This window comes from Pristiophorus japonicus, unplaced genomic scaffold (assembly GCF_044704955.1).
Source record: "Pristiophorus japonicus isolate sPriJap1 unplaced genomic scaffold, sPriJap1.hap1 HAP1_SCAFFOLD_56, whole genome shotgun sequence".
NCBI classification, from domain to species: Eukaryota; Metazoa; Chordata; class Chondrichthyes; family Pristiophoridae; genus Pristiophorus; species Pristiophorus japonicus.
Window position 1 is genome coordinate 2086591 of NW_027254467.1, and position 11689 is coordinate 2098279.

The window sequence follows — 11689 nt, forward strand, 5'->3', positions numbered from 1 at the left end:
GAGAAACCACTGAATATAAAGGATGAGCTCACAAATATCAGGGGCAGTGCAGTCTGGTCAATGTCACACCCTCCTTTCTTATTCAGCAGTGGCATGAACAGGAGTCAGACGCCACAAAGTTTAATTAAAGACACAAATACAAGTAACACTTGCAAATCTTTTTACTGTAAAATTATTTCACTTTATTTGAAAGCCTACTGCGCTGAATCTGAAAATACGCACAGTGGGAATTTATCTTCACGATTGATTGTATTTACTGTGCATGGTAGGAATAACCGGTGCTGTTAAATTTGATAAAAGTTGCCCCAGTTTCCTGGTGTCATCGGCAATGAATACTTTGAACCAGAAAGCTAAAATACAGTGAGTAAAATGGGATATGGTTTAACAGTTAAGATGCAAGCACAGGAAAAATTATTGAAGTATGGAGTATCCCTGAGTTAGCATTTGTTTGATTGTGCAAAAGAAGGTGAGGGGATAATTAATGATGGTTTCCCGTGAAAGCAAGAGAAAAGTTTAAGAAGAAACCATACGGTGCCTGTCAGGTGAGCGCTGCTTGTGATACCTGGTGGGAATGGGCGGGGATTTTAGAGCCCCTTGTATTGCAGGACCTTCATATAGACGAACATCCCTTAGCTACTGTGTAGACCTTGTGGTGCAACGGTAGTGCGTCTGACTCGAGATCAAAGGGTTGTGTGTTCAAATCACATCGGGGTCACTGTTCTTCAAGAATAGCTGTTTTAAAATAACCCAACCCTTGCTGCAATGTTGGTCTCACTCTTTCGTAGTGGCAAGATTGCAGACAGCATCAAACAAGAAATAAGGGATGTGTGCAGTGGTGGTACAGCAGTTATCATGGGTGACTTTGATCGACATAGTGATTGGGCTAATGTGGTGGAGGAGGATCTCATGGAGTGTATTATGGGTGGTTTTCTCAACCAATAAGAGAGCTGGCCATCCTCGACTGGGTGATATGTTATGAGAATGGATTAAACCGCAATCTTGATGTGCGAGGCCCCTTGGGGAAGAGGAACATGACATGGTAGAATTCTTCATTAAGATGGAGAGTGTCACAGTCAATTCAGAAACTTGGGTCCTGAACTTCAGGAAAGGTAACTTTGACGGTATGAGGTGTGAATTGGCGAGAATAGACTGGCCAAGGAGACTTAAAGAGTTGACGGTGGATAGGCAATGGCAAACATTTAAAGATCACATGGGTGACTTCAGCAATTGCACATCCCTGTCTGGAGTAAACATAGAACGGAGAACGTTGCTCAACCATGGCTAACAAGGGAAATTATTAAGGATAGTGTTAAAACCAAGGTCGAGGCAGATAAATTGCCCAAAAAAAGGAACAAACCTGAGGACTGGGAGAAATTTAGAATTCAACAGAGGAGGACTAAGGGTTTCATTAGGAGGGGCAAAATGGATTATGAGAGGAAACTTGCTTGGAACATAAAAACTGACTGCAAAAGCTTCGGTAAATATGTGAAGAGAAAAAGATTAGTGAAGACAATCGTAGGTCCCCTGCAGTTGGATTCAGGTGAATTTATAATGGGGAACAAAGAAATGGCAGACCAATTTAACAAATAGTTCAGTTCAGCCTTCACGAAGGAAGACACGAATAACCTTCCAAATGTACTAGGGGACCGAGCATCTGAAGGATATCCTTATTATGTGGGATATTGATGGGATTGAAGGATGATAAATCCTCGGGGCCTGGTAGTCTGCATCCAAGAGTACTTAAGGAAGTAGCCCTTGAAATAGTGGATGCATTGGTGATCATTTTCTAACAGTCTTTTGACTCGGGATCAGTTCCTATGGACTGGAGGGTAGCTAATGTAAAACCACTTTTTAAGAAGGGAGCGAGAAAGAAAGCGGGTAATTATAGACCGGTTATCCTGAATCAGTCGTGGGGAAAATGTTGGAATCAATTATTAAAGATGAAATAGCAGCGCATTTGGATAGCAGTGACAGGATCGGTCCAAGTCAGCATGGATTTATGAAAGAGAAATCATGCTTGACAAATCTTCTGGGATTTTTGAGGATGTAACTAGTAGAGTGGACAAGGGAGAACAAGTGGATGTGGTTTATTTGGACTTTCAAAAGGCTGTTGACAAGGGTCCACACAAGAGATTGGTGTGCAAAATCAAAGCACATGGTATTGGGGGTAATATACTGACGTGGATAGAGAACTGGTTGGCAGACAGGAAGCAGAGAGTCGGGATAAAAGGGTCCTTTTCAGAATGGCAGGCAGTGACTAGTGGAGTGCTGCAGGGCTCAGTGCTGGGACCCCCAGCTCTTTACAATATACATCAATGAAGGAATTGAGTGTAATATCTCCATGTTTGCAGATGACACTAAACTGGATGGCGGTGTGAGCTGTGAAGGGGACGCTAAGAGGCTGCAGGGTGACTTAGACAGGTTAGCTGAGTGGGCAAATTCATGGCAGATGCAGTATAATGTGGATAAATATGAGGTTATCCACTTTGAGGGCAAAAACGTGAAGACAGAATATTATCTGAATGGTGGCAGATTAGGAAAAGGGGAGGTGCAATGAGACCTGGGTGTCATGGTTCATCCGTCATTGAAAGTTGTCATACAGGTCCAGCAGGCAGGAAAAAGGTAAATGGTATGTTGGCCTTCATAGCTAGGGGATTTGAGTATAGGAGCAGGGAGTTCTTACTACAGTTGTACAGGGCCTTGGTGAGGCCTCACCTGGAATATTGTTTTCAATTTTGGTCTCCTAATCTGAGGAAGGACGTTCTTGCTATTGAGGGAGTGCAGCGAAGGTTCACCAGACTGATTCCCGGGATGGCTGGACTGACATATGAGGAGAGATTGGATCAACTGGGACTTTATACATTGGAGTTTAGAAGGATGAGAGGGGATCTCATCGAAACATATAAGATTTTGATGGGACAGGACTGGTTAGCTGTGGATGGATTGTTCCCGATGTTGGGGAAGTTGGAGCAGGCACGACGGGCTAGATGGCCTGCACCTGTTCCTAATTCTTGTGTTCTTATGTTCTTATAGCAATTCTGGAAGAATAACATTGAAACGAAATGTGACGTGACACCCAGAAAGAAGTGTTAAGGCAGAAGGTTAAATGCTGCATCCCTTTCTGCAATAAATTCATTTCACAAACATTTGTCTGACCGAAACGGCACCAAACAAAAATGTTCCTTTCAAAGTCATTAAACTCCCGAATTTCCGTGCCCCACGAATCTCCTGAATCAGATGCCTCTAGTTTTGCCGACTCAATCCATGTCCCTTTGCAATGTTCTGCTTCCACCCACACTATGAAATGTGCCACTAACTTATCGAATCATGGAATGGTTACAGCACGGAAGGCCATTCGGCCCATCGAGCCCGTGCCGACTGTCAGCGAGTCCCACTCACCCGCCCTTTCCCCGGAGCCCTGCAATTGTTTTTCCTTCAGACACTTAACCAACTCCCATCTGAAAGATAAGATTGAGTCTGTCTCCACCGCCCTTTCAAGCCGTGCATCCCAGATCCTAATCACTCGCTCCTGTTCCTATGTGTAAAGTCTTGGAAACACGAGATCAATTCCTGCCACACTCACAGCCTTCCTAAATATAGCACCGTCATTCTATCCTCGTAAAACCAGCTCCTGAAGTATCGGCCAGCTGTGTAGGTTAAAGATCTGGTTATGTTCCTAGCACTTTGTCAATCGCAGTGTTTCTGTAGTGTGGTGGTTATCACGTTCGCCTAACACGCGAAAAGTCCCCGGTTTGAAACCGGGTGGAAACATTTTGAACATTGTTCAATTAAATATTAGAAAAAATGGAATAATTGATGTTAATGGTGCAATATTAACAAAGTTGTTGTTTGTTTCTGCTGATGTTAATAACCCTTCAACTAGGCTGGAGTTTAATATTTTGATATTTCAAATAACAGTGTTGATATTTGATGTCTCCAAGATAAGAGAGACTGTTTGATGTCCTGTTTCTGACTGCTCCATTTTTGATCGGGGCGGAGGAGCGGTGAGAGATCGGGGCCCAGGAGCGTCGTGATCGGGGCTCAGGAGAGGCGAGGGCCCAGGGACAGTCCACACTGCGATCTATGGATAGTCGGCGCATGTTTACACACTGGGTCCATGCAGCAGAGCTTGGTCTATGGTCGTCTTGGGTAATCCTTGCCTCTGGACCAAGACCTAGCTCTGTCAAGCCCGTTTGGTGGCTGTTGTGCAATGGTCACCCCACGTTAAAACAATCCAACCACAGGGATTTTCCACCCTTCAGGATGTAGTTCGGGACCTAGATTGTCAGGTCCCTCATCGAAACACCTGTGAACCCATCCCTTTTTAGTGTGGAAACAAGTCATCCTCGATACGAGGGACTGCCTAATACTATATTATTAACAAAATGCAGTGTCTCACAGCCCTGTTACAATGGCTGGTTTCTCTGTACAGTTCTGTACACACTCAAACTCTAAACAGTGTCTCTCACTCCCTCCCGTTTCCAGCCCTGACGGTGCCGAAAGCCCCTCTCAAAGCTGCACGTTCCGGCTGCTTTCAGTTGAGTTGTGAACGATTATTAAAGGATCCTGCATCTCCGCCTCGCTTCACAACAGCAGATCGAAGCCACAAACAACCTATCGACTAATCGCTCATCCCCAGCTCCAGAGTGAGTGAGGCCGGTACTGTAATTTATTCAACCAGCATTGTAACCCATGTATAATCTGACCTAAGTTGTACACTGTGAGAACAATGACCACTAGTGGTGAACTTGTGGGAGACATTCCGAACCTGGACCTTCAGGAAAAAAAGGGGAAGTTCCACCCACTTCCATCACTTGAGTGCTAAGGAATAAAGGACAGGTCACAGACTGACCTTCTCTGAAGCATGGGCCTCGTGTGCATTTACACTGTATAGTAAGGACGTATCAATGGCGACGAGAAACTGGGATTTATACCATGCGAGCATGGCCACTAGCAGAACAGACGAGATGTACTGTGTTAAGCAATGGTTGGGACAGAGATTCAACATTGTTAAAGCATCACACAGTTCTCCAGGCAGCCAAGGGCAGTCAGGCATGTCCCAACATGTAGCCAAATCCAGAGGGGGTGTTCGACAGAGACAATGGCAAGCTGAACGGCGATTCACGTCATTGCAAGGGACAATGCGGCCAGTAATGGAGCCATCAACACCTGTTGATGGTGCACTCAAGGACAATCACGGGGCAGTCAATGACTATCGTCTGGCAAGAGACCTTTTGTTTCCAACAGCAGCTCATGTTGGAGGCGTGGAGGCGCACACTCAGCCGGACTTTGCAGAGATGAGCAAAATACCTGCAGAAATTGCAGAAATGAACACTGGGGGAAATCGCTGGAAGCTGAAGTTCAGCAAGTTCATGTGGAGCACGTATACAGTTCATATACAAGGACGCCACCGATAATGATGAAAATGCTCCTCAATGGCATCCCAGTATCAGTGGAGCTAGACACGTGGGCCAGCCAGACCCTGATGGGTATCAAATAGTTCGAAAAGTTGTGGGCGTCCAAGGCCAGGAGGCCAAAATTATTGCCGATTGACGCACAGCTACGAACATACACAAAGGAGATCATTCTGGTGCTAGGCAGCGCCACGGTAGTCGTGACCCACAAAGTTGGCTTGCTGTCATGAACTGGAAATGGGGCGATGTCAATACAATTTCCTCTGTGGAGCGAGTATCATGCTCACAGATCCTGGACAAATTTGACTCATTATTTCAACCCGGCATTGGCACTTTCATGGGGGCCAAGGTAGTGATTCACATAAACCCGGAAGCCAGGCCAGTACACCACAAGGCCAGGGCGGAGCCGTACGTGATGCGGGAAAAGATAGAAGGCGAATTGGACTGCCTGCTAAGGAAGGCATCATCTCGCCAGTCGAATTCAGTGACTGAGCGAGCCCGATTGTGCACGTGCTCAAGGCGGATGGGTCGGTCAGGATATGTGGTAATTACAAGGCCACCATCAATTGGGTATCACTCCAAGACCGTACCCGCTACTGAGAGTGTAGGACCTCTTTGCGACGCTATCCGGTGGCAAGCCTTTTTCAAAATTAGACCTGAACTCAGCTTACATGACCCATGAGCTGGCGAGTGAGTCGAAGAAACTGACCACCATCACAACACACAAGGGGTTGTTTGAGTACAACAGATGTCCGTTCGGGATTCGCTCGGATGCCGCGATCTTCGAATGAAAGATGGAAAGCCTCCTCAAGTCGATTCCAGGGACGGTGGTTTTTCAGGACTACATCCTCATCACCGGTTACGATACTGAAGAACTTCTCCACAACCTGGAGGAGGTGCTATGCAGACTGGACCGGATAGGGCTGCGACTGAAAAAGGCGAAGTGCGTCTTCCTAGCTCCAGAGGTAGAATTCCAGGGGAGCAAGGTAGCTACAGATGGGATCAGCCCTACTGCCTCCAAAATGGAAGCGATCCAGAGAGCACCCAGACCACGTAACACGACGGAGCTGCATTCGTTCCTGGGGCTCCTGAACTATTTTGGTAACTTCCTTCCCAAATTGAGCACGCTGCGAGAGCCGCTGCACGTGCTCCTACGCAAAGGTCGCGCATGTGTCTGGGGGGTCAGCCAGGAAAGGGCTGTTAATAGAGCACGCAATTTGTTATGTTCCAACATTCTGTTAACGCTATATAACCCATGTAAGAAACTTGTGTTAACGTGCGATGCGTCGTGCTATGGTGTCGGGTGTGTGTTGCAGCATGTCAATGCCAAGGGTCAGTTACAGCCGGAAGCTTAGGCCTCCAGTAGTCTGTCCCAGGCAGAAAGGGGCTACGGGATGGTAGAAAATGAGGCGCTCGCATTTGTATATGCGGTAAAGAAAATGCACCAGTACCTGTTTGGCAAAAAATTTGAGCTGGATACAGATCACAAACCCCTAACGTCCCTTTTGGCCGACAACAAGGCCATAAATGCAAACGCATCGGCCCGCATACAGAGGTGGGCAATCACGTTAGTCGCCTATGACGACACAATTCGGCACAGACCGGGCACCGAAAACGGCGCCGATGCATTCAGCAGGCTCCCACTAGCCACCACTGAGGGGGCTACCGAGCATGGTGCTGAGATGGTCATGGCTGTTGAAGCTTTCGGAAGCGAAGGCTCACCCGTGACAGCCCGTCAGATTAAAGTCTGGACAAATAGAGACCCGGTATTGTCTCTAGTCAAGAAATGTGTTCTGAATGGGGACTGGGCAGCCACGTACAGGGCATGCCCTGAGGAAGTTAAACTATTTCACAGGCGCAGGGATGATCTTTCGATTCAGGCCGATAACCTACTGTGGGGAAACCGCGTAGAAACCAGATGGGCAGAGAGGTGTTCATCAGAGAACTCCACAATGAGCACCCGGGCATTGTCATGAGGAAGGCAATTGCCAAGTCACACATTTGGTGTCCAGGGATAGACACAGATCTGGAACTTTGTGTTTGCAGGTGCAACACCTTTGCCCAGCTGGGTAATGCGCCCAGGGAAGCCCCCCTTAGCCCCTGGTCCTGGCCCACCAAGCCTTGGGCACGCATCCATAAGGACTACGCAGGTCCTTTCAAAAATGTTTTTGGTTGTAGTAGACACCTACTCCATAAGAAACATTAGAAACATAAGAATTAGGAACAGGAGTATGCCATCTAGCCCCTCGAGCCTGCTCCGCCATTCAACAAGATCATGGCTGATCAGGCCGTGGTCTCAGCTCCACTTACCCGCCCGCTCCCCGTAACCCTTAATTCCCTTCGTGGTTAAAAATCTATCGATCTGTGACTTGAAGACATTCAATGAGCTCGCCTCAACTGCTACCTTGGGCAGATAATTCCACAGATTCACAACCCTCTGGGAGAAGAAATTCCTTCTCAACTCGGTATTAAATTGGCTCCCCCGTATTTTGAGGCTGTGCCTCGTGGTTCTAGTCTCCCCTACCAGCGGAAGCAACCTCTCTGCCTCTATCTTGTCTGTCCCTTTCATTATTTTAAATGTTTCTATCAGATCACCCCCATCCTTCTGAACTCCAAGGTGTAAAGACCCAGTCTACTCAATCTATCATCATAAGTTAACCCCCTCATCTGTGGAATCAGCCGAGTTAATCGTCTCTGTATCCCCTCCAAAGCCAGTATATCCTTCCTTAAGTAAGGTGACCAAAACTGCACGCAGTACTCGAGGTGCGGCCTCACCAATACCCTATACAGTTGCAGCAGGACCTCCCTGCTTTTGTACTCCATCCCTCTCGCAATGAAGGCGAACATTCCATTCACCTTCCTGATTACCTGCTGCACCTGCAAACCAACTTTTTGAGATTCATGCACAAGGACCCCCAGGTCCCTCTGCAACGCAGCATGTTGTAATTTCTCCCTATTCAAACAATATTCCCTTTTACTGTTTTTTTTCCCAACGTTGATGATCTCACACTTTCCGACATTGTATTCCACCTGCCAAACCTTAGCCCATTCGCTTCACCTGTCCAAGTCTGTTTGCAGCCTCTCTGTGTCCTCTACACAACCCGCTTTCCCACTAATCTTTATGTCATCTGTAAATTTTGTTACACTACACTCTGTCCCCTCTTCCAGGTCATCAATGTATATTGCAAACAGTTGTGGTCCCAGCAGCGATCCCTGTGGCACACCACTAACCACCGATTTCCAACCTGAAAAGCACCCATTTATCCCGACTCTCTGCTTTCTGTTCGCCAGCCAATTCTCGATCCATGCTAATACATATCCTCTGACTCCACGTACCTCTATCTTCGGAAGTAACCTTTTGTGTGGTAACTTATCGAATGCCTTTTGGAAATCTAAATAAACCACATCCATCGGTATACCTCTATTCACCATGCTCGTTATAGCCTCAAAGAATTCCAGAAAATTAGTTAAACATGATTTCCCCTTCATGAATCCATGCTGTGTCTGCTTGATTGCACTAAGCCTATCTGGATGTCCCGCTATTTCTTCCTTAATGATAGTTTCAAGCATTTCCCCACTACAGATGTTAAATTAACCGGCCCTTAGTTACCTGCCTTTTGTCTGCTCCCTTTCTTAAACAGAGGCGTTACATTAGCTGCTTTCCAATCCGCTGGTACCTCCCCAGAGTCCAGAGAATTTTGGAAGATTATAACGAATGCATCTGCTATAACTTCCGCTCTGGGATGCATTTCATCAGGACAAGGGAACTTGTCTAACTTGAGTCCCATTAGCCTGTCCAGCACGACCCGACTAGTGATTATGATTGTCTCAAGGTCCTCCCTTCCCACATTCCTGTGACCAGAAATTTCTGGCATGGTTTTTGTGTCTTCCACTGTGAAGATCGAAGCAAAATAATTGATAAAGATCTCAGCCATTTCCACATTTCCCATGATTAAATCCCCCTTCTCATCTTCTGAGGGACCAACGTTTACTTTAGTCAATCTTTGCCGTTTTATATATCGGTAAAAGCTTTTACTATCTGTTTTTAAGTTTTGCGCAAGTTTAATTTCGTAATCTATCTTTCCTTTCTTTATTGCTTTCTTCGTCATTGTTTGCTGTCGTTTAAAATTTTCCCAATCTTCTAGTTTCCCACTAACCTTGGCCACCTTATACGCATTGGTTTTTAATTTGATACTCTCCTTTATTTCCTTGGTTATCCACGGTAGGTTCTCCCTTCTCTTATTGCCCTTCTTTCTCACGGAATATATTTTTGTTGTGCACGATGAAAGAGCTCCTTAAAAGTCCTCTGCTGTTCCTCAATTGTGCCACCGTTTATTCTGTGGTCCCAGTCTACATTAGCCAACTCTGCCCTCATCCCACTGTAGTCCCCTTTGTTTAAGCATAGTATGTTCGTTTGAGACACTACTTCCTCACCCTCAATCTATATTACAAATTCAACCATACTGTGATCACTCATTCCGAGAGGATCTTTTACTAGGAGATCATTTATTATTCCTGTCTCATTGCACAGGACCAGATCTAAGATAGCTTGCTCCCTTGTCGTTCTGTCACATATTGTTCTAAGAAACAATCCCGCATGCATTCTCTGAATTCCTCCTCCAGGCTACCGCGTGCGATTTGATTTGACCAATCAATATGTAGGTTAAAATCCCCCATGTTTACTGCCGTTCCTTTTTCACATGCCTCCATTATTCCCTTGATTATTGCCCACCCCACCGTCAAGTTATTATTTGGGGGCCTATAAACTACACCCACCAGTGACTTTTTCCCCTTACTATCTCAAATCTCCACCCACAATGATTCAACATTTTGTTCATTAGAGCCAATATCATCTCTCACAACTGCCCTGATATCATCCTTTATTAACAGAGCTACCCCACCTCCTTTCCCTTCTTGTCTATCTTTCCGAATTGTCAGCTACCCCTGTATGTTTAATTCCCAGTCTTCGCCACCCTGCAACCACGTTTCTGTAATGGCCACCAAATCATACCCATTTTTCATGATTTGTGCCGTCAACTCATTTACTTTATTTTGAAAGCTGCGTGCGTTTAGGTAGAGTGTTTAATATTAGTTTTTAAACCATGCTTTTTGGTTTTGACCCCTCCTGGAGCCCCTTTATATTCATAAATATTGTTCCTTCCTATTACCTTGTGGTTTACACTTAACCCAGTGCTACTCTGCTCTGTTGCCTCCTGCCTTTGGCATTATTTTTGGGGTCCTGTTTATCTGCACTCTCACCAACTCTAACTAGCTCAGAGCCGTCTCCTGCGTTCTGAATACTCCTCGCATTGAGGCACCGAGCTTTCAGGCTTGCCTTTTTATTACACTTTGACCCTTTAGAATTTTGCTGTACCGTGACCCTTTTTCTTTTTTGCCTTGGGTTTCTCTGCCCTCCACTTTTACTCATCTCCTTTCTGTCTTTTGATTGTGTCTCCATTTTGTTTCCCTCTGTCTCCCTGCATTGCTTCCCATCTCCCTGCCATTTTATTTTAACTCCTCCCCAACAGCACTAGCAAACACTCCCCCTAGGACAGTGGTTCTGGACCTGCCCTGGTGCAGACCGTCTGGTTTGTACTGGTCCCACCTCCCCCAGAACCGGTTCCAATGCCCCAGGAATTTGAATCCCTCCCTGCTGCACCACTGCTCAAGCCACGTATTCTTCTGACCTATCCTGCGATTCCTACTCTGACTAGCACGTGGCATTGGTAGCAATCTCGAGATTACTACTTTTGAGGTCCTACTTTTTAATTTAGCTCCTAGCTCCTTAAATTCATCTCGTAGGACCTCATCCCTTTTTTTACCTAAATATTTGGTACCAATGTGCACCACTGCAACTGGCTGTTCACCCTCCCTTTTCAGAACGTCCTGCATCCGCTCCGAGACATCCTTGACCCTTGCACCATGGAGACAACATACCATCCTGGGGTCTCGGTTGCGGCCGCAGAAACGCCTATCTATTCCTCTTACAATCGAATCCTCTATCACTATCGCTGTCCCACTCTTTAACCTGCCCTCCTGTGCAGCAGAGCCAGCCACGATGCCATGAACTTGGCTGCTGCTGCCCTCCGCTGATGAGTCACCCCCCTCAACAGTACTCAATGTGAGGACAACGTGATATGCGCTACACTGCAGCCCATCAAAGGGCGAGAAACAACTCAATATAAAGGATGAGCTGACAAATATCAGGGGCAGTGCAGTCTGGTCAATGTCAAACCCTCCTTTCTTATTCAGCAGTGGCATGAACGGGAGTCAGA

General features: G+C 46.3%; 1 non-coding gene across 1 annotated transcript; it reads left to right on the forward strand.

Annotated features, from left to right (window-relative positions):
* Nucleotides 1-3698: 3698 nt before the first annotated feature.
* On the forward strand, nt 3699-3771 carry trnav-aac (transfer RNA valine (anticodon AAC)). The gene has a single exon. It is a non-coding gene; the product is annotated as a tRNA-Val (tRNA).
* Nucleotides 3772-11689: the final 7918 nt, after the last annotated feature.